The 23,548-nt window shown below is 42.2% G+C and overlaps 1 long non-coding RNA gene and 1 pseudogene across 1 annotated transcript in view; one reads left to right on the forward strand and one right to left on the reverse strand.

The window, feature by feature from the left end:
- LOC141051121 (uncharacterized) overlaps positions 1 to 23,548 on the forward strand; it is a 108,150-nt pseudogene that overhangs the window by 10,458 nt on the left and 74,144 nt on the right.
- Positions 5,069 to 23,548, reverse strand: part of LOC141051141 (uncharacterized) — a 42,508-nt gene continuing 24,028 nt past the window's right edge. Inside the window, exon 2 of the long non-coding RNA XR_012220577.1 lies at positions 5,069 to 5,322. This is a non-coding gene — a long non-coding RNA (uncharacterized lncRNA). The remainder of the gene's footprint in view (positions 5,323 to 23,548) is intronic.

Below are 23,548 nucleotides of genomic sequence, written 5' to 3' on the forward strand. Positions count from 1 at the left end.
CAAAACCCAGCAAACCCCAAAGAAGAGGTGTTTCATACACTGGATGTAAGACGTGTAGTTCTCCACTACCTGGAGTGTACCAAACCCTATAGAGTCGACCACAACCTATTTATCCATACCTCTGGCCCAAACAGAGGGAAGAAGGTGGCGAAAAACACCATTGCCAATTGGATTAGAAAGGCTATCTCTGAAGCTTACCTGATGCAAAACATCACTCCTCCTGCTGGAGTCAAGGCGCATTCAACACGATCTACCTCTACGTCATGGGCTGAGAGGGCAGGCGCATCTTCAGAGCAGATTTGTAGGGCCGCAGCTTGGTCCTCCTTACATACATTTACTAGACATTATAGATTAGACCTTGTATCCAACAGAGATCTAGTCTTCGGCCGAAAAGTTCTTCAGGCCGTTGTCCCCCCCCCCCCCCCCCCCCCAGTGCAGTATAGGTTGTTATGCCTCCTATGCTGTCGTGGAAGGTTCCTAGAGAAAATAGAATTAGTTTTACCGGTAATTCGGTTTCTAGAAACCTTCCACGACACCACTATTTCCCTCCCTGCATTCTTGGACAAATTCTGAGAATCTTAAAGGTAACCGGTGCTATGGTAATCAGTTGTAAGTCACTGGTGAGAGGGAGGAGGGAGGGACCTTTTAACCTCTAGTGCTTCCTGTCCCCCATTAGGGCGTGGAGACTACCTCCTCCTATGCTGTCGTGGAAGGTTTCTAGAAACCGAATTACCGGTAAGTCTAATTCTATTTCTTTATTGAAAGATTTTGAATATAAACATTAGAATACACAAAAGTACACACGCAAGTTCCCGATCTCTCCCTCTCCAACAAAATACAAGATACAGTATATTAAAGTTCATCATGGCCAGTAAAGTGGATTCATGGTTCAGGAAAGGAAAGGAAGGTTGGAATGGCCGCTAATATGCCATTTGTTAGAATGTATTTTGTCATTTACTAATATGGTTCAAACAACATTGATACCGCATATACAATGCCTTGAAAAGTATTCGTACCCCATGACCTTTTCCACATTTTTTCATGTTACACACGCAAATATAAATGTAAATATAAATGTATTGTCTTGCGATTTTGTGTGCTATACCAATTGCCTTATGGCATCGTAGATGACTAAACAAAGCAGTTTAGACTGCATGTTACTGCATGGCAGCAAGCCTTTTATTCAGCTCTGAGCTGACTCAAGTTGTTAGATCTGTCATTCATAGGCCTTTGAGGCTTGACCCTCATGGTGAGAGAGCTGCACAGTGAATGGGGTGTTATTCGCTCATCTCTAATTATATGTTCGGAAAACGATCGCCAAACATAAATTCGGCACGAATATGGTACATTTGGATTTGTGATTGGTAACATGCGCGTTTTTCTTAAAATCGGAATAAGTCGGTAACATGCTCAGTAACTAGCGGTGACGTCACAGAACCTGTGCGCGCTGCTTCCATTCATTCCCCAGTAGTTCACAGTCGGAGCGGTCACATTAGCAGCACTCCGGCTGTAAACTGATTAACCCTCTAGATGGTTTACGCAGTGGGTCTTGACTGAGCACCGGACAGGTATGGATATTAATAGTTTATTATTTTTTTATTTTTTACAGGAAATCAATGGCTTCGATATGTGATTAGGAGTCTAATAAAGATTTTAAAATTGTGTAGTGTATTCTTTCCTTAAAATACTTTGTTCATATTGTGTGTGTTTATTTAACCCTTGAGTAACTCTAGGATTAGTAAAGGATAGGTGTCTTATTGACACCTCTCCATTACTAAGCCGGGCTTAATGTCACCTTACAATAGCAAGGTGACTTTAACCCCTTATTAACTCCACTTGCCACCACTACAGGGCAAGTGGAAAGAACCCGACAAAGCTCCAGAATAGGCGCATCTAATAGGATGCGCCTTCTCTGGGCAGCTGCAGGCTGCTGTTTTTAGGCTGGGAGGAGCCAAGATCAATGGCCCCTTATCAGCCTGAGAATAGCAGCCCCCAGCTGTGAGTTTTGCCTGGATGTTCCACAAACAGAGGGGGACCCCACGTCGGGTTTTATTTCATTCATTCTCTCCTGCTCGCTGTTGCCGGCAGAGCAGGAGAGAAGAATGACAGCCGGGTTCAGCACCAGCCGCAGGGGAACAGCGCTTACTGTAGCGCTGTCCGTGTGGTCCTGATGCGGCACACGGTTGCCACACGTGTGCCAAACTGATGTACCACATATAAACACGGACAGCTCCGATACCGTTTTTTCCAGTTCCAGAATTATCTGGACGTGTGAGACTGCCCTGAAGCTGAGAGGCATATAGTATAATATAAGCATCTACAAGATGGATCCAAGCCAATTGCTGGGAATCATCCTGTGTTAAAGACTCCCTCTCCCTTAGGGAGTCGACAAGCAACAAGTTCTACCAGTGCAGTTGTGAAGTCCCCTGGTTTCGGTGCGGCCAGTGCCTGAACTTTATTCCCCGGTCCATGTGCGGCCAATCCCTGATCCAGTATCTTAGACCGATGTGCTTGAACACAGCCCTAGCCCTAATCACCCCTGGCTTCAGCAGCTGCAGTACTGGAATCTCCCCAGGAGTGGTACCTGCAGCCCAGTCTTTCTCCACCATCAGGAGCTCCAGTGAACACCTGGTAGCTGCTTATTTAAGCCCCTCCCTGAGCAGGCTCGGCCCTGTAGCACATGGGTCCATAAATCCACGTGCAACACCGTTGAGTGTAACAGAAACTAATTCTGCCTTTACAGATTTCACTTGACAATAAATAATTCATGAAAGCATGTTACCCCAAAATGGGGTGAAGACTGAATAAAACGTATTGTGTCCATCTAAAGAGAGAAATCTGAATCCTCTAATCCTATTTGTATAACAAATCCCTGTATTAATATCTGTGACAGTAATTTTTCCCTTTTTTATCCAAAGTTCGGCACTGTAAGAAATAAAGGAGATTGGTTTTATCCCACAGTGGGCACATGCATGCCAGGCAACCCACCCACATGAGCTTTTATAAATTCCTTACAAAATGGCGTTAGAAAAAAAAAAAGACAATAATTACTATATAAAGGTCCGTTAATTTACCGTCAAGAGCCTAAAATATATCTTCTCTATTAAGAATTCTACAAATGTCCATTATGCAATAACTTGTACTGGAGCCATCCATGGATGAGGCCAGAAAATAAAAAAATGTTCATTATCAGAATAGTAAATGAACCTAACCCCTTAAGGACCAAAGTATTTCTCTTTTTTTACACTTTTGTTGATTCCTTGTCTTCTTCCAAGAGCCATAACTGTGTTTTTTTTCTGTCATCATTGACTTCTTAGTGCTTGTTTTTTTTTCTAGGACAAGTTGTAGTTTTGAATGAAACCATTCTGTTTACCAGAGAATATAATGAAAAACGGGAATAAAGTACTGATTGGGACGAAATTGTGAAAAAATTCAATTTTTTTTGTTTTTCTTTCCTATTTAAGTGATGAAAAAAGAATCTGAATATTGCAAAATATTTTTTTCCCTTTTGTGTTCACATTTTCCGAGACCCTTTTACTGTTGAAGTAAGCTTTATTAGTATAATTTTGGCCTACATAATATTTTTGCTGGTGTATTATTCCAGGATCTTACAGGCAGAACAAACAAACTGAGTTGAACATCATGCTCTACTTAAAAAATGTATAGTTTAGAACTTGCGCTATGATAATAAAAAGCTTAGTAATAAAAATAAGTGCCAATAAAGAGTTACCTTGGTATGAGTTCTGAAACTGAATAGATGAGTAGTAGCCTGTAGAGGAAAGTCCTCTTGGGAAAGCTGGATAGTCCTCTTTTTAGCGCTCCGTTCACAGTTGAAACTCTCCAGATGGTGAAGTGCTGCAGGAGATACAAATAGGACGCTGACCCGGCCGGTGACAGACGCCCGTGATATAAGATACCAGCGCCTGCTTGTGTTCAGTCCAAGCGCTGCATTCAGTTTCACATTAAGCTCTGAAAAGCGGATCATCCAGCTTTTTCAGAACTCATACCAAGGTAACTCTTTATTGGCACTTATTTTTATTACTAAGCTTTTTATTATCAAGTTTTTTTGTTTTTTTTTTTAATTATTACATAGCTGATAGTATTTATCTATTTATTATTTTATTTTAGGGTAAATTCATAGCGCAAGTTCTAAACTATGCAATTTTTAATTGTTTTTATTGGACAAACTAGGTGGTTTTGTCTTGTAACCTGCAGCTTTGTACCTTTAATTGCGCTTAGCGCCCTTGACTCTTTATTTTATCGTGCTCTACTTGTTCGTGCGCAGAGGTCTAATATTTGATCGTCAACTGGTTTTGTCTACATAACTTGCAATTTTTATGTATATTTTAGAAATATACAAATATATTTTTTAAAGATATTTTATTTTAAAATATTCTTTATTGGCAGATGACTGTACCAGGAGATCACAGGGACAAGTGACATCTGCAATTTCTAAATCAGATGACCTTGATATTACACAAGATATAACTGAAGTGAATGCCATTACTCCAGATATTACATCATCTCTTGACAGCAAAGATCTATCATCTGATCCTTTTCATCTGGTCCTATCTTCTGATTTATCACAAACTATTAAGAAAAATAAAAGTCCTGAAAGAGGCATGAAAAATCAAACTGCTCTTACACCAAATAATCCATTATCAACTGCAGAAAACATAAATTATTTTTCCCTCAAAAATCATATGAAAGAGAAAAGATTTTCTTGTGCAGAGTGTGGAAAATATTTTGACAACAGATCAGAGCTTGCTAGACATGAGAGAATTCACACAGGGGAGAAACCTTTTTCCTGTTCAGAATGTGGAAAATGTTTTGCAGTTAACTCAACTCTCCTTAGACACCAGAAAATTCACACAGGGGAGAAGCCTTTTTCATGTGTAGAATGTGGGAAATGTTTTACAAGGAAATCACTTCTTGTTATACACCAGAGAGCTCACACCGGGGAGAAGCCTTTTTTATGTTCAGAATGTGGGAAATGTTTTAATCAGAAAGCAAATTTAATTGTCCATCAGAGAACTCACACAGGGGAGAAACCATTTTCATGCTCAGAATGTGGGAAATATTTTGCAGATAAATCAGGTCTTCTTAGACACCAGATAGTTCACACGGGGGAGAAGCCATATTCCTGTTTAGAATGTGGGAAATGTTTTGCAGATCATTCAAGTCTTCTTAGACACCGGATACTTCACACAGGGAAGAAGCCATATTCATGTTTAGAATGTGGGAAATGTTTTGCAGATCATTCAAGTCGTCATAGACACCGGATAACTCACACAGAGGAGAATCCATTTATTTATACAAACACTGCAAGACAACACATAAGAGACAATCAGTAACGACAAATAAGGAAAAGCAACTTGGTACTTACATTACAATTAAAGTGTATGCAGTTCCTAATAGACCTCTCTTATCAAAAAAGCAATATAACATTAGCATTATATATTTCATATATATTATGTATATTTATATATTCACTATATGCATAAGAGTATCACGAACACCCCCCTCCCAAAAAAAAAATACCCAACATTTCTTCCTTTTTTTTTTTTACTAACACCCTAACTGGCAATCTGTGATCTGCCTTTCATTGTGGTTTCTTTAAATCCACAATCTCCATGTCTGAACAAATGTTTTTATATTGTGTAAATTACAGTAATAAACATATTGCAATTAATTATTTACATCTATGATCCATTTCTTCTTTGTAGAAACATTTGACGGGAGCCATTTTTTTTTTTTTTGAGTATAGTAGGCTTACATCATCATTAGGAACTGATTCCCTTTTCTATACCCCAATACTCATACAGTTGTGTGACAGTGTTTGCCCCTTCCTGATTTCCTATTCTTTTGCATATTTGTCACACTTAAATGTTTCATATCACCAAGCAAATTTAAATATTAGACCAAGATAAAACAAGTAAACACAAGATGTCATTTTAAAATGAAGCTATTTATTATAAAGGGAAAAAGAATTCCAAGCCTTCAAGGCCCTGTATGAAAAAGTTCTGCCCCTCTAAACCTAATAACTGGTTGGGCTGCCCTTAGCAGCAACAACTGCAATCAACCGTTTGCGATAACTGGCGATGGATCTTTTACAACGCTCTGGAGGAATTTTGGCTCACTCCTCTTTCCAGAATTGTAGTAATTCGGCCACATTGGAGGGTTTCCAAGCATGAACCGCCTTTTTTAGGTCATCCCACAGCATCCTAATTGTACTAAGGTCAGGACTTTGACTAGGCCACTCCAAAGTCTTAATTTTGTTTTTCTTAAGCCATTTAGAGGTGGACTTGGTGCGTTTTGATCATTGTCCTACTGCATAACCCAAGTGCGCTTCAGCTTGAGGTCTCAAACAGATGGCCATACATTCTCCTTCAGGATTTTTTGTTAGGCAGCAGAATTCATGGTTCCATTTACCACAGCAGGTCTTCCAGATCCTGAAGCAGCAGAACAACCCCAGACCATCAACTACCACCAACATATTTTACTTTTGGTATGATATCTTCTGAAATGCTGTGTTACTTCTTAACCATATGGATAATGGGACATACACCTTCCAAAAATTTCAACTTTTGTCCAGCTGCTTCCTGGCAAAACTGAGACAAGCCTTTATGTTCTTATTGCTCAGCAGTGGTTTTTATCTTAGAACTCTGCCATGCAGGCCATTTTTGCCCAGTCTATTTATTGTGATGGAGTCATGAAAACTGACCTTAACTTGAAGCAAGTGAGGCCTGTAGTTCTTTGAAAGTTGTTGTGGGGTCTTTGTGACCTTGGATGATGTGTGGCGGCGCTCTTGGGGTAATTTTGGTCAACCGGCAACTGGGAAGGTTCACCACTGTTACAGGTTTTCGCAATTTGTGGATAATGGCTCTTACTGTGGTTTGCTGGAGTCCCAAAGCTTTAGAAATGACTTTATAACTTTTTCCAGACACATAGCTCTCAATTACTTTGTTATTCGTTCCCGAATTTCTTTTGATTGCAGCATGATGTCTAGCTTTTGAAGAAATTTTGGTCTTCACTTTGTCAGGCAGGTCCCATTTAAGTGATTTCTTGATTGAGAACACGGGCAGTAGGGAAATTGAACTTAGCTTCCTGAAGATGTGATAAACCACAGATAATGTGTTTTAACCCCTTCACGAACTGTGACACAGCGTATGCGTCATGAAAGTCGGTGCCAATCCAACCCATGACGCATACCCTGTGTCATGACTTCAAAGCCCCCCTGCGGATCGGGTGACCGGGGTCAATGAAAGGTCACCCAACCCGCAGATACAGGGGGCTTTGTTCTTCGCCCCCACGTGGCTACGATCGCTCTGATTGGCTGTTAAAAGTGAAACAGAATCAGAGCGATAGTAATATTTTATCAATGAAAATTGATGAAATATTACAAGCCAGCCATGGCCGATGCTGAAATAGCATCGGACATGGCTGGAAACACTAAATTAACCCCCCCGCCGACTGACGGCGCCGATCGGCCACCGCTGTCACAATCTGCCCCCTCCCTCTTCCCTCTGCTCCCCCCCACCTTCCAATCCCCCCCACGATACTCACTAACCCCCTCTGGCTGTCCCGGTCCATGGGCGCCACCATCCTGGAAAATAGCGGGCGCATGCGCATTTCTCGGCAGCAGATTCATTTTTTTTTATTTTGATCACTGTGATAAACTCTCACAGTGATCAAAATAAAAAAAAGTAAATCACCGCCCCCCTTATCACCCCCCATAGGGACAAATAATAAAATATTTTTATTTTTCAATTGGGGATAGAAATAGGGATAGGGTTAGAAATAGGGCTAGGGTGGGTTGGGATTAGGGTTAGGTTTGTGATTAGGGTTAGAGTTGGGATTAGGGTTAGAGGTGTGTTGGGGGTTATGATTAGGGTTAGGGGTGTGTTGGGGTTAGGGTTGGAGATAGAATTGAGGGATTTCCACTGTTCAGGCACATCAGGGGGTCTCCAAACACGACATGGCGCCACCATTCCAGCCAATTTTGCGTTCAAAAGTCTAGCAGTGCTGCCTCCATTCCGAGCCCCGACGTGTGCCCAAACAGTGGTTTACCCCCACATATGGGGTATCAGTGTACTCAGGAAAAATTGCACAAGAACTTTGGGAGTCTAATTTCTCCTGTTACCCTTGGGAAAATTAAAAATTGGGGGTTAAATTTTTGTGGAGAAAAAAATTATTTTTTATTTTCACGGTTCTGCGTTATAAACTTCTGTGAAGCACTTGGGGGTTCAGAGTGCTCACCACACATTTAGATAAGCTCCTTAGGGGGGTCTAGTTTCCAAAATGGGGTCAAATGTGGGGGGTTTCCACTGTTTCGGTACATCAGGGGCTCTGCAAACGTAACATGACGCCCGCAGACCATTCCATCATGTCGACATTTCAAAACGTCACTACTTCCCTTCCGAGCCCCAATGTGTGCCCAAACAGTGGTCCCCCCCCACTTATGGGGTACCAGCGTACTCAGGACAAACTGGACAACTTTTGAGGTCCAATTTATCTTATTACCTTTGTGAAAATAAAAATTAGTGGGCTAAAAATCATTTTTTGAGGGGAAAAAATATATTTTTTTATTTTCACGGTTCTGCGTTATAAACTTCTGTGAAGCACTTGGGGGTTCAAATTCTTCAGTAACACATCAACATCAATTGATAGTTGGAATAAATAGACTGCATTCACCACCACATCTTCTTATGGTGCAGGCTTTATTTTCAAGTGTAGGGGTGTGAAGTATGAGGTTCTGCAGCAGCTGAGGTGTGCAGTATGAAATTCTGCGGAACAGTATGAGGTTCTGCCCCCCCCCCCCCCCCAGGTTTGATCCTGGCTACGCCCATAGTGTGAATGTAGCCTGAGGATCTAGGCTCTATCTTAGCCGAGATAAGTCACAGTGTGTGTTTATATGTGTGTGTGTGTGTGTGTGTGTGTGTGTGTGTATATATATATATACACACTCACTGGCCACTTTATTAGGTACACCTGTCCAACTGTGTGTTAAGACTTAATTTCTAATCAGCCAATCACATGGCGGCAACTCAGTGCATTTAGGCATGTAGACATGGTCAAGACAATCTCCTGCAGTTCAAACCGAGCATCAGTATGGGGAAGAAAGGTGATTTGAGTGCCTTTGAACGTGGCATGATTGTTGGTGCCAGAAGGGCTGGTCTGAGTATTTCAGAAACTGCTGATCTACTGGGATTTTCACGCACAACCATCTCTAGGGTTTACAGAGAATGGTCCGAAAAAGAAAAAAAAAACAGTGAGCGGCAGTTCTGTGGCCGGAAATGCCTTGTTGATGCCAGAGGTCAGAGGAGAATGGGCATACTGGTTCGAGCTGATAGAAAGGCAACAGTGACTCAAATTGCCACCCGTTACAACCAAGGTAGGCAGAAGAGCATCTCTGAACGCACAGTGCGTCGAACTTTGAGGCAGATGGGCTACAGCAGCAGAAGACCACACTGGGTACCACTCCTCTCAGCTAAGAACAGGAAACTGAGGCTAAAATTTGCACAAGCTCATCGAAATTGGACAGTAGAAGATTGGAAAAACGTTGCCTGGTCTGATGAGTCTCGATTTCTGCTGCGACATTCGGATGGTAGGGTCAGAATTTGGCGTAAACAACATGAAAGCATGGATCCATCCTGCCTTGTATCAACGGTTCAGGCTGGTGGTGGTGGTGTCATGGTGTGGGGAATTTTTTTCTTGGCACTCTTTGGGCCCCTTGGTACCAATTGAGCATCGTTGCAACGCCACAGCCTACCTGAGTATTGTTGCTGACCATGTCCATCCCTTTATGACCACAATGTAGCCAACATCTGATGGCTACTTTCAGCAGGATAATGCGCCATGTCATAAAGCTCGAATCATCTCAGATTGGTTTCTTGAACATGACAATGAGTTCACTGTACTCAAATGGCCTCCTCAGTCACCAGATCTCAATCCAATAGAGCATCTTTGGGATGTGGTGGAACGGGAGATTCGCATCAGGGATGTGCAGCCGACAAATCTGCGCCAACTGTGTGATGCCATCATGTCAATATGGTCCAAAATCTCTGAGGAATGCTTCCAGCACCTTGTTGAATCTCTGCCACGAAGAATTGAGGCAGTTCTGAAGGCAAAAGGGGTCCAACCCCTTACTAGCATGGTGTACCTAATAAAGTGGCCAGTGAGTGTATGTGTGTATATATATATATATATATATCAGTACAGACCAAATGTTTGGACGCACCTTCTCAATCAAAGCGTTTTCTTCACTCTGAAGGCATAAAAACTTATTTTTTTGCCATAATACAAATTCTAACAGTCTATTTAGTAGGACTATCACCTGTGTATCCACCAGACCTCTGCGCAACACAACTGATGGTCCCAACCTCATTTATAAGTCAAGAAATCCCACTTATTAAACCTGACAGGGCACACCTGTGAAGTGAAAACCATTTCAGGTGACTACCTCTTGAAGCTCATTAGGAGAATGCCGAGAGTGTGCAAAGCAGTAATCAAAGCAAAAGGTGGCTACTTTGAAGAACCTAGAATATAAGACGTTGTTTCATACTTTTTTGCTAATTATATAATTCCACATGTTAATTCATTGTTTTGATGCCTTCAGAGTGAATCTACAATTTTCATAGTTATGAAAATAAAGAAAACTCTTTGAATGAGGTGTGTCCAAACTTTGGTCTGTACCGTATGTATGTAATCGATATTACATCGTGTATTACATATTTACAATTTATTACAGTTTTTTGTGTTCTATAGTTGTATTCCAATAAATATATATTATGTTCTATCTAAATATCTTGATTATCGGATCATAGAAACGATTAAATGTCTGATGTTCACATTGTACTACAATAAATTTTTCACTTAAATATAAGCAATATATGTGGGAGTCGTGAAGTTGGAGTCGGTGTAAGGGAAATTGAGGAGTCGGAGTCGCAGGTTTGGCTTACCGACTCCACAGCCCTGCTCCAAACACGACATGGTGTCCGCTAATGGAGCTAATTTTCCATTCAAAAAGTCAAATGGTGCTCCTTCCCTTCCGGGCCCTGCCGTGTGCCCAAACAGTGGTTTATGACCACATATGAGGTATCGGTGTACTCAGGAGAAATTGACCAACAAATTTTAGGATCCATTTTATCCTGTTGCCCATGTGAAAATGAAAAAACAGGCTAAAAGAACATTTTTGTGAAAAAAGTACTTTTTTTTTTTTTTTTTTTTTTACGGATCAATTTGTGAAGCACCTGGGGGTTCAAATTGCTCATTATGCATCTAGATAAGTTCCTTGGAGGGTCTAGTTTCCAAAATGGGGTCACTTCTGGGGGTGCTCCAATGTTTCGGCACGCAGGGACTCTCCAAACACAACATGGCAACTGCTAAATATTCCAGCATATTTTCCATTTAAAAAGTCAAATGACGCTCCTTCCCTTCTGAGCCCTGCCGTGTGCCCAAACAGTGGTTTATGACCACATATGAGGTATCCGTGTACTCAGGAGAAATTGCCCAACAAATTTTATGATCCATTTTATCCTGTTACCCACGTAAAAATGAAAAAATTGATGCTAAAAGAAAATTTTTGTTGGAAAAATTAAAATGTCCATTTTTTCCTTCCACGTTGCTTTAGTTCCTGTGAAGCACCTGAAGAGTTAATAATCTTCTTGAATGTAGTTTTGAGTAGCTTGAGGGGTGCAGTTTTTAGAATGGTGTCACTTTTGGGTATTTTCTGCCATATAGACCCCTCAAAGTGACTTCAAATGCGAGGTGGTCCCTAAAAAAAAAATGGTTTTGTAAATTTTGTTGTAAAAATGAGAAATCGCTGGTCAACTTTTAACCCTTATAACTCCTTAACAAAAAAAAAATTTTGTTTCCAAAATTGTGCTGATGTTAAGTAAACATGTGGGAAATGTTATTTACTAACTATTTTGTGTCACATGCCTCCCTTGTTTAACAGAATAAAAATTTGAAATTTGAAAATTGCGAAATTTTCAAAATTTTCGCTAAATTTCCATTTTTTTCACAAACGCAAAAATTATCGACCTAAATTTATCACTAACATGAAGCCCAATATGTCACGAAAAAACATTCTCAGAATCGCTAGGATGCGTTGAAGCGTTCCTGAGTTATTACCTCATAAAGGGACACTGGTCAGAATTGCAAAAAATTGCCAGGTCTTTAAGGTCAAAATAGGCTGGGGTTAAGAGAGGGTGGTCACACAGTGAAACAGGTTTGGATTTCTTTTTCCAATAATAAAGACCTTCATTTAGAAACTGCACTTTGTGTTTACTTAAACATTTAAGTGTGACAAACTTGCAAAAGAATAAAAATCACGAAGCGGGGCAAACGCTGTTTCACACAACTGTATTAATGAGTTTAAGATGACCCCAATTCACTAAACGGAATCTGTCAGCAGGATTGTGCACAGTAACCTACAGGCAATGTCAGATTGGCGCCATTATACTGACTAAAATGATACCTTGGTTGATGAAATCCATATTTGTTGTTTAATCTTTATTTTCAGTTTTAAGTTAATGATATGCTCGTGCTTCGGGGGGCCTTCATCGGATCACCGGTGCCGTTTTTAAACTTTTTTTTTTTTTATTTCCATGAATTAAATTATTACATCAAGAAATTATATTCATTATATAAAATAGGGGGCAGGTCACTGAGGGATCAATGACCTGTCAGCAGTCTTCATTATGAATACCTAATCTGAGCACCACATGAAGATCCCCCCCACAGGCCGCACCTAAGCACGAACTTATTAACGCAAAACTGCAACTAAAGATTAAACAACAACCACAAGACGGATTTAATAAACCAAGCTATCATTTTAATCAGTATAACAGCACAGACCTGACAGTGTTTGTAAGTTACTGTTCACAATCCTGCTGACAGGTTACCTTTAAGACTGATGTTTCAAAATACACCGGTCATAATGAGGAAGATGGAGAAATAAGATGTGCCAAATTCATTAAGAGACGTTGTTTAATTAATTTGGTGCATCTTCTTAGTGGTTTGCGCCTCACCTGAAATAGTACTTCAGTTAGGCATTGGAGTAATATTTCTGGTGTAAGAAACAAGAAGCAATCAGATATATTTCATTACAGATTTTTCTAAAACCAAAATGACGACAAATTGTCCGCGCCTCTCTCCTTTTCCAATCCAAAATTATGTTGTAAGGTTATCGCTACAGCGTAAAAAAGAGAGTAATGCGCACCGGCACTGCAAGCTCCAGATAACAGCTACTTAGTAGGACCGAGAGGGAAACACCCATCCACACATATTAACCCCTTACTGCCAGCTGACGGAATAGTACGTTAACTGACAGTATCACCCCGCTTTGAGGTGGGCTCTGGCGGTGAGCCCAACTCAAAGCCGTGACATGTCGGCTGTTTTTAACAGCTGACATGTGCCCGCAATAGGCATGAGTGGAATCACGATCCACCAGCGCCTATTAAGTAGTTAAATGCCGTTGTCAAAATCTGAATGCGGGCATTTAAATGCACTTCTGGATGCTTGTCAGGAAATACGTGCAGCGACGACCCCCGTCACGTGATCGGGGGTCATCGCTGCGTTGCCATCAGAACCAGAGGTCTCCTCGAGACCTTTATGGTTGTTGATGGCAGATTGCTATGAACGTCACCCTGTGGTCGGCGCTCATAACAATGATGTCATTCTGCTACATAGATGTGATCTGAGCATCACCTCTATGTAGCAGAGGCGATTGCGCTATGGCAGCTTCTAGCCTCTTATGGAGGCTATTGAAGCATGCCAAAAGTAAAAAAAAAAAAAAGTGTTTAAAAAATATGAAGAAAAATAAAAGTTCAAATCACCCCCCCTGTCGCCCTAATCAAAATAAAACAATAAAAAAAAATCAAACCTACACATATTTGGTATCGCCATGTTGAGAATCGCCCGATCTATCAATAAAAAAAAGAATTAACCTGATCGCTAAACGACGTAGCGATAAAAAAGTCACAATTAAGTTTTTTTTGGTCGCCGCGACATTGCATTAACCCCTTAGTGACAGCCAATTTGCAGCTTAATGATCAGGCCAATTTTTGCAATTCTTACCACTGTCACTTTATGAAGAGAAAAAAAAAAAAACAGCGAGTAGATCACAGACTAAAATATAACCTTTAATCCATTAGGTTAAAACATGAATGGCACAGGATTGCCGGGCATGTAGGAAAACACTTCAGAAACAGATGACGCGTTTCGACGTAACAGTCTTCATCAAGATCTGTGTTCTGGTTACAAAGCATGTGAACATATACTTGGAAGTCAAACATAATTGGTCAGACAATTAACATCATTTAAATAATGAGTGTACCATAGTAATTAAAACCAAAGGAAAAAAGAAAAAAACAGAATTTTTTTTTTTTTTTTTTTTTTAAAACCTCTGAAGGAAAACAGTATATATACATGAGAAAAATTATCAAGCAATTTTAATTCAGGGTGGATAAAAATCTTGATTTTTTTTTAAAAAAATCAGATTTTTTTGATTTAAATCAGATTTTTTTGATTTAAATCATTTGATTTAAATCAGATTTTTTAATCAAGTTGTACACAAGCAAAACTTTGTCTTTTTGCAAATCTAATTGTTTTACACAAATAAAAATATTAAAACAGTTGATTATGAAACCTAATAATTTTTATTTGCACTATTAAACACTCAGAATTGAACTACAGAGAGTAAGTACTTTTTAACAATAGCCTATCTCTAACGTTTGAAGTAAGCAAACATCTTCAGTGAATACATCAGTCCTTTAAGCCTACTGTTTATTTAGGACTTTTAATAGGAAAACCAGTTGTCCTGCTTTAGCAGTTCCTAAGCGGTTTCGGACTGTTGTGTGCACAAAACCAAATGAAGAAAACAATCTCTCTACTCCTGCGGATGAAGCCGATGCAGTCAGTAGCTGAGTAGCTAGATTTATTATCTTTGCTGGAAGAACAAGTGATTGCGACTTCCACCAGTCCAGTGGTTTTAGTTCATTAACGACGTTATCTGCAAACATGTATTTTTGAAATGGTGCAGATTCACACTTCAATTTCAGCACAGTTGCCACAATGTCATGGTTAGTATTGGCGAGCCACTCCATTGCAGAGTTGATTTCCGCCTCAGATAATTTTTTCCCTCTGTAGATGGGATGCAAGATATTGGCTAAATAGTGTTCTTCTTTTAATGCTTGGTCCTTGCGGTGCTGTATTGCAACCTTTACATTGTTTGAGAGGTTCAAGAGATCTAGAGAACCTTCTAAATCTTTCCAAACTTCTGTGGCATCAGCTATGGTTGCAGTATCTTTCTGCATTTTATCCAACGCAATCGATATTGGCTTTAACCTTTCCAAAAGGTCCTCGGCATTTCTCTTCACACCAAGATTTAATACTTTGCTTCGTATATTAGCATCAATTTTATCCCGATGTGTTTCGCAAATGGACAGTAATTTTGACCAGTTGTTAATAAACAGTTCCAAGCAGTCAGCCGAGGTATTCCATCTAACATCTTGTGGTAGAACCAACTTCAGTCCTCCCATTTCCTTGTAGGTTGCATGTGCAAAATGATTATTGCGGAAATATTTAACAATTTCTACAACATGTTCCTTGACACCCAAAATATGCAGGTCTTTTGCCAAAAGATGCAACAAATGGGCAGAACAACCGTATGTAATGACATTTGTGTCATCCTGTGCCAGTTCCGCACAGGATGATTTAATCATGATTAATCATGATTTAAATCGATCCGATTTAAATAGAAAAAAATCTTTTGATTTAAATCATGATTTAAATCATGATTTAAATCGGCGTGATTTAAATCAATCCACCCTGTTTTAATCAATTGTAACATTTTATCAAGTCCTGTTTATAATTCAAACCTGACGGTGTCCTGGTGTTCAGTGTGAAAATCCAAAAGGATTCTCTATTAAACAGCTTGCGTTTGTGATTGCCTCTTCTCAAAGGTCTGTGAACTTTTTCTATAGCGTTAAATCTAAAGGAGTCAACACAACCTTTATGGTGTTTTAAAAAATGCTTTGAAGCTGCAGATGGAGCGATAGAATTCGGATTAACCGCATAATTTAAATGTCTCCTGATAGGAACTTTGAGAGGGCATGTGGTGCAACCTATATATTGTAGCTTGCAAGTAAGGCACTCTATTTGGTAAATGACAAATGAGGTGTTACAATTAGCATAATCTTTTACATAAACTGAGGGATCCTGCGCTGAACAAAATTCACATTCACCACTGTTTGGGCGCGCGTCTGGCCTCGGAAGGGAGGGAGCACCATTTGACGTTTTGAACGCAAAATTGGCTGGAATCAATGGTGACGCCATGTCGCGTTTGGAGACCCCCCTGATGAGCCTAAATAGTGGAAACCCCTCAATTCTAGCTACAACCCTAACCCCAACACACCCCTAATCCCAAACCTAATCCTAACCCTAGTTCCAACCCTAACCCTAATGGAAAAATGAAAATATATTTTCTTTATTTCATTATATTTCCCTAACTAAGGTGGTGATAAAGGGGGGAGTTATTTACTATTTTTTTCATTTTGATCACTGTGATAGTATATAATAATAATAATAATTTTATTTCTATAGTGCCGACTTATTCCGCAGCACTTTGCATTTCAGAGGGGACTTATACAGACAATAGACATTACAGCATAACAATAATCACATAGATCATAACAGATACCAAGAGGAATGAGGGCCATGCTCGCAAGCTTACAATCTAAGAGGAAAAAAGGTAGACACGAAAGGTGGGTGGTAACAATTGCCCTGATTGTTTGGACCAGCCATAATGTTAAGTGTGTAACAGTACAGACACAGAGGGCTAATAGATGCATAAAGCATGTGGGAACATGATGCGGGGAACCTGGTTATGGTAAAACGTTTGACTGTGCCGCACAGGGATCGTTAGGTTAATGTGTGGAGGCGGTAGGCCAGTCTGAATAAATGCGTTTTTATCGCACGCTTAAAATTGTGGGGATTGGGGACTAATCGTAATGACCTGGGAAGTGCATTCCAAAGAATTGGCTCAACACGTGTATAGTCTTGAAAACGGGAGTGGGAGGTTCTGATTATTGAGGATTAGTGTTGAGCATTCCGATACCGCAAATATCGGGTATCAGCCGATATTCGCGGTATCGGAATTCCGATACTGAGTTCCGATACTTTTTGCATATCGAATACCGGAATCGGAAGTTCCCATAATGCTATGAGCCAGTTTGATTTGATTCAGCCAATGAGGAATCCTCAGACGTGTGGGCACATCCTGTTAGGCATGTTATCTAATGGCATGGCTGTGATTGGCTGCTGAAATGATGTCATGATGCACTATAAAAGCCGCTGCCGCCATTTTGGGTTCACTCTGCTGTGAATTCAGTTAAGGACAGGCTGCTGTTCAAGACTCTGAGGGACAGTTAGAGATAACGATTTGCTATATAATATTGTGCTTTACCCAGACTTCATTATCAACCACTGTAGCTTTCTAATCTGGGTCTGTGGTGAGTTGGGATTGTCAGTGTGTTCTTAGGGACGCTTCTGTTTTCTCCACCTCTCCTCAGTCTCATGATATTCCTGATTATCTAGCCGATTTTTCTGATGTATTTAGTGAGAGCAAGTCTGCGTCTTTGCCTCCTCATAGGAGTTATGACTGTGCAATTGAGTTGATGCCTGAGTGTAAATTTCCCAAGGCTCGGCTTTTCAACTTATCAGTACCCGAACATGATGCTATGCGATCCTACATTAAGAAGTCATTGGAGAAGGGTCATATTAGACCATCCTCGTCACCTTTAGGTGCTGGGTTTTTTTTGTGGCCAAGAAAGATGGTTCATTAAGACCGTGTATTGATTATCGTTCCCTTAACAAGATGACGGTTAAATATCAGTACCCGTTACCTCTGATGTCTGATTTATTCTCCAGAGTTAAGAGTGCCTGCTGGTTTACTAAGCTTGACCTCAGGGGGGGTGTATAAACTTATTCGCATCAAGCACGGGGATGAATGGAAGACGGCGTTTAATACTCCGGAGGGACATTTTTGAGTACCTGGTGATGCCTTTTGGGCTCACTAATGCCCCTTCTGTCTTCCAGTCCTTTATGAATGATATTTTCCGTGACTTTGTGGATAAGTTTTTGATCATTTATCTGGATGATATTTTGATCTTTTCTAGTGATTGGAATTCTCATGTGGAACACGTCCGGACTGTGTTCCGGATTTTGAGGGAGAATTCCCTGTTTGTTAAGAGATCGAAATGCCTCTTTGGTGTACAGAGGATTTCATTTTTGGGATTTATCTTATCTCCATCGACTATTGAAATGGACCCGGCCAAGGTACAAGCCATTTATGATTGGGTTCAGCCTACTTCTATGAAGGCCCTCCAGAAGTTTTTGGGTTTTGCTAATTTCTATCGTAAATTTATAGGTAATTTTTCTGGTATTGTCAAACCACTGACTGATCTGACCAAGAAGGGCGCTGATGTGCTGAATTGGTCTCCTGAGGCTATCTCAGCATTTCAGGAGCTTAAGCAGAGATTTACTTCAGCTCCAGTTTTACGGCAACCTGATGTCTCACTTCCATTTCAGGTGGAGGTAGATGCTTCTGAGATAGGAGCAGGATGTCATGATCCAGGACGGGATTTCGCTTTGACCCGTTAGACTATGGGTTAATTGTGCTGCCTCTCTCTGGCAGCAGGAGGCTATTTAGTGCTCACTGGACCTGGGTCCGGTGTCAGTTATACTCCTGCCCTCGGCTGAGTTAAGTGACCTCTTGTATACGTGTGCCTTGTGCGTGATATCTTGCTTGCTTGTTCGGTTGTGATCTGGTTCTGTCCCTGTTACGAGTTCTGCCTGACCCTCTTGTACTGCGCTACCTCTCGTGTATGACTCTCTGCTTGTGACCCGACTCTTCTCTGCTTGTCCCCTTGGTACCACGTCGCCCTCTTGTGTATGACCTTTGGCTCTGTCTGACTACCCGTCTGTTTGTCCCTCCTGTACCTCGTTTGCCCGTACTGCTGTGACCTCTGTTTTGCCTGACTCTGAGTTGTTGTATGGTGTCCTGTCCTATGTGAATACAGGACGCTAAGCCCCGCCCCCTTGCAGTCACATGACCATAGGTCCCGTGCAGAGTATTCATTTTCAGTGTCCGCAGATCCTATGCCTCTTTACTTTCCAGTGCTGACTGGACCCTAACACTATTAGCCTGAAGCACGCATGGTCACCTCTGCTGCCCGCCTCTACAGGTATCTTTTAGCACTGCTTCTGTTCTCAGGACACACGCACTGGCTCTATGAGCAAGTGCAGTGCGGTGTCGCTGACATTATAACTGACCCATACCATTTTTTTTTCTCTGCTCCCATTCACCTGTGTATGTGATGGATCCTATGCACGCTCTTTCTGAACAGGTTAAGCATCTGACACAGATGTCTCAGAAACTCTTTGGAGAACAAAGAGTCCTGGCTCAGTCTCAGCAGCTGATCGCCGACACTGTGCAGGGGGTTCTTTCATTGGGGGCTCGGGATGTTACATTAATTTCCCCTGAGTCTCCAGTGAAGTTACCAGATACCTTTTCTGGAGATAAAAATGACTTCAGAGTTTTCAAGGAGGGCTGTAAGCTTTTTTTTTCCTTAAGACCACACTCTTCTGGGGATGAAAGTCAGTGGGGGTCATTATGTCTCTGTTAAGGGGAGCCCCCTAAGCTTGGGCTTTCTCCCTTCCTACCTCGGCCCCTGAGCGTATGACTGTGGATGCATTTTTTGAGGCCCTGGGGCATATTTATGATGAGCCTGATCGGGTGCGTATGGCTGAGGACAGGCTGATGAATGTTTGCCAGGGGAAACACTCAGCCGAGTGGTTTTGCTCAGAGTTCAGACGCTGGGCTGCTGAGGTCTGCTGGAACGATGCCGCTCTCCGGGGGTTGTTCTGTAGAGGCCTGTCTGAGCATCTGAAAGACGCCTTGGCTCTCCACCCCCCACCTGATGCCCTGGAGGAAGCTATGACACAGGCCGTCCGAATGGATCGCAGGTTACGGGCAAGGGGAGTGATACAAACCGAGACATCATTATTCTCCCAAGGAAGGGGAGCCAGTTCTTCATTGAAAATCACGGAGATGGGAACCATCAACCTTAAGGAGGAAGAAAGACAACGGCACGTGAGAAAAAGCTGTGTTCACAGTGGCGAGTCTGGACATGGGAAAAAGGATTGCCCCTCCCGGCCACTAACCAACAAGCGACTGAGCCCGGGTGATTATCGTGGTGGTCACCCAGGCTCTCAGGTACCCTTTTCTGCATTTTCTAAAATGTCATTTCAAGTGGAACTTTGTTGTGGGGGTGTCTCCACATCCACTTCTGCCTTCGTGGATTGCGGTTCATCATTGAACTTTATTGACTCTGACTTGGTGGCCAGGTGTAAGTTAGGGACAGTTAGGTTGGAAACTCCGATTCACCTTGTTGCTATTGACAAAACACCACTGGTTAAGAATGACATTGTGTTTTGTACTGAAGAGTTTCTCCTTAAAGTGAGTTCCTTACATCAGGAACGTATTTCATGTTTTGTAATGAACAACCTGCCTGCGGGACTGGTGTTGGGGTTCCCCTGGTTACAGCTGCATAATCCTGTGATTAATTGGGAATCTCGGGATATTGTTAAATGGGGTCCCTATTGCTCTGAGAAATGTCTTGTTTCTGTGTCTGTGTCGTCCGTGGGTCTAGAAGGCATTCCGGAGTGCCTGATAGATTATACTGACGTTTTCTCCGAAAAAGAGGCTGAGGTTTTACCACCACACCGCCCATTTCATTGTGCCATTGACCTGGTTCCAGGTGCTAAATTGCCCAAAGCCCGCCTGTATAACCTCTCGGGTCCGGAACGGGCTGCGATGAAGGAATATATTTCCGAGAGCCTCCGTAAGGGACATATTCGTCCTTCTGTTTCTCCTGTGGCGGCAGGGTTCTTTTTTTGTAAAAATAAAAGACGGTGGTTTGCGCCCATGCCTCGATTTTCGTGAGTTAAATAAAATAACTGTGAGGAATACTTATCCCCTTCCACTTATTCCTGATTTATACAATCAGTTGTCCGGAGCTAAGTGGTTTTCGAAATTAGATCTACGGGGAGCGTATAACCTTATCCGAGTCCGGTACGGAGATGAATGGAAGACCGCTTTTCTCACTACTGAAGGGTTGTTTGAAAATTTGGTCATGCCCTTCGGCCTGACCAACGCTCCAGCGGTCTTCCAAAATTTCATAAATCATGTGTTCTCCGATTTGATTGGACGTTTTATGGTGGTGTATTTGGATGACATTTTAATCTACTCGCCTGATAAACAGACTCACATTGGTCATGTTCGGGCAGTTCTCCAAAGGCTCAGGGAGAACTGTCTGTTTGCTAAACTTGAAAAATGTTTATTTTTTGTTCAGGAACTGTCCTTTCTGGGGTTCATCGTGTCTGCTGAAGGGTATCGCATGGATCCTAATAAGGTGCAGGCCATTCTCGAGTGGGTTCAACCGTGTGATTTGAAGGGTCTGCAACGTTTCCTAGGGTTCGCTAATTATTATCGGAAATTTATAAGGGGGTTCTCACAGGTGGTTAAACCCCTCACAGACATGACTCAAAAGGGGGCCGATATCAAGAATTGGTCAACCGCAGCGGTAGCGGCATTTCAGTTTTTGAAAAAATGTTTCATGTCGGCCCCGGTTCTTATCCAACCGGACCCCTCTGAACCATTTATTGTTGAGGTAGACGCCTCAGAGGTGGGGGTGGGGGCGGTATTGTCCCAGGGACCCGCCACTTTGACCAATTTAAGACGTTGCGCCTTTTTCTCAAAGAAGTTCTCCCCTGCGGAGAGAAACTATGATGTGGGGAATCGGGAACTTCTGGCCGTAAAATTGGCTTTTGCAGAATGGAGGCATTTTTTGGAGGGGGCTGTTCATCCTATAACGGTAATCACGGACCACAAAAATCTAGCTTACATTGAGTCAGCTAAAAGGTTGATTCCCAGACAGGCTAGATGGTCACTTTTTTTTTCCCGATTCAACTTCTCGATCACTTTTCGACCAGGATCCAAGAATATCAGAGCGGATGCGTTGTCACGCAGTCTTGATCCGGTGTCCCCCCCCCCCCGGAACCTCCATCCTCCATTCTTCAGCGTGGGGTGGTGGTGGCAGAGGTTTCTAATGTGTTGGAACGGGAGATTTGAGAAGCCCAGGCTCTTGCACCTTCAGCTAAGCCGGTGGATAAACTTTTTGTGCCAGCTCAGTTTCGTCTCAAGGACCTCCAGGAGTTCCATGACTCTGTTCTGGGTGGACATCCAGGGATCTCAGCGACCCGGAAGGCCATTGCTAGAATATTCTGGTGGTCTTCTTTAGCCACTGATGTTGGGGAGTATGTGTCTGCGTGTGAGGTTTGTGCCCGTGCGAAAACTCCCCATAACCGGCCGGCCGGGGAATTGGTACCACTGCCAATTCCTGAGAGACCATGGACTCATCTGTCCATGGATTTCATCACCAACCTTCCCCCTTCCAAGGGTAATACAGTGGTCTGGGTCGTAGTGGACAGGTTTAGTAAGCAGGCACATTTTGTACCTTTGGCAGCTCTACCTAATGCGGAAACATTGTCCAGATTGTTTGTGGAGCATGTGGTGCGGTTGCATGGGGTACCCCTGAATGTCGGTGGTGTCTGATAGGGGAGTGCAATTTGTGTCCAGATTTTGGAGAGCTTTTTGTAGGAGGTTGGGTATTGGTCTGTCCTTTTCATCCGCCTACCATCCAAAGACTAATGGGCGGACTGAGCGGACCAATCAGTCTCTGGAGCAAATTCTGCTTTGTTTGACCACAGCCCGACAGGATGATTGGTGTTCTGTGTTACCATTGGCTGAGTTTGCATTTAACAACCGCACTAACCAGTCTACGGGTACATCTCCTTTTTTTTGCAATTATGGGTTTCATCCTCATTTTGGAGAATTTTCCCGCTTGAATTCTGGGTGTCCTGGGGCGGACGAGACGATCCAGCTGTTGGGGGAGGTATGGCGGGAGGTCCAGAATAACATTACGAAGGCACAGGACAAATTTAAATTTTTTGCGGACAAAAAACGATCCGTGGGTCCAGTGTTTCAGGTCGGAGATAAGGTATGGTTAGCCACCAAAAATATAAGGCTCAAGGTCCCCTCTGCGAAGCTTGGACCCAAGTTTATAGGTCCCTATGTAATTACTGAAGCAGTTAACCCGGTGGCTTTTCGGTTGAGTCTCCTGCCATCTCTAAGGATCCCTAATGTTTTCCATAAGGCCCTTTTGAAACCTGTGAGGTCCAGTGGGGAGGGATCATCATCTTCCCCGACACCGGTTCTGGTAGATGGGCAGGCTGAGTACGAGGTGGAACGAATTGTCGACTCCAGGTTGGTCCGTCGCTCCCTTCAGTATCTGATACATTGGAAGGGCTACGGTCCTGAGGAACGCTCGTGGGTTCCTGCTCGATCAGTTCATGCGGATCGGTTGATCCGAGCCTTTCACGCCAAGTACCCTGAGAGACCTGGGGGTCCGGTGGCCCCCCA

This window comes from Dendrobates tinctorius, unplaced genomic scaffold (assembly GCF_039654945.1).
Source record: "Dendrobates tinctorius isolate UK_male_01 unplaced genomic scaffold, ASM3965494v1 ptg000155l, whole genome shotgun sequence".
In the NCBI taxonomy this organism is placed as follows: Eukaryota; Metazoa; Chordata; class Amphibia; order Anura; family Dendrobatidae; genus Dendrobates; species Dendrobates tinctorius.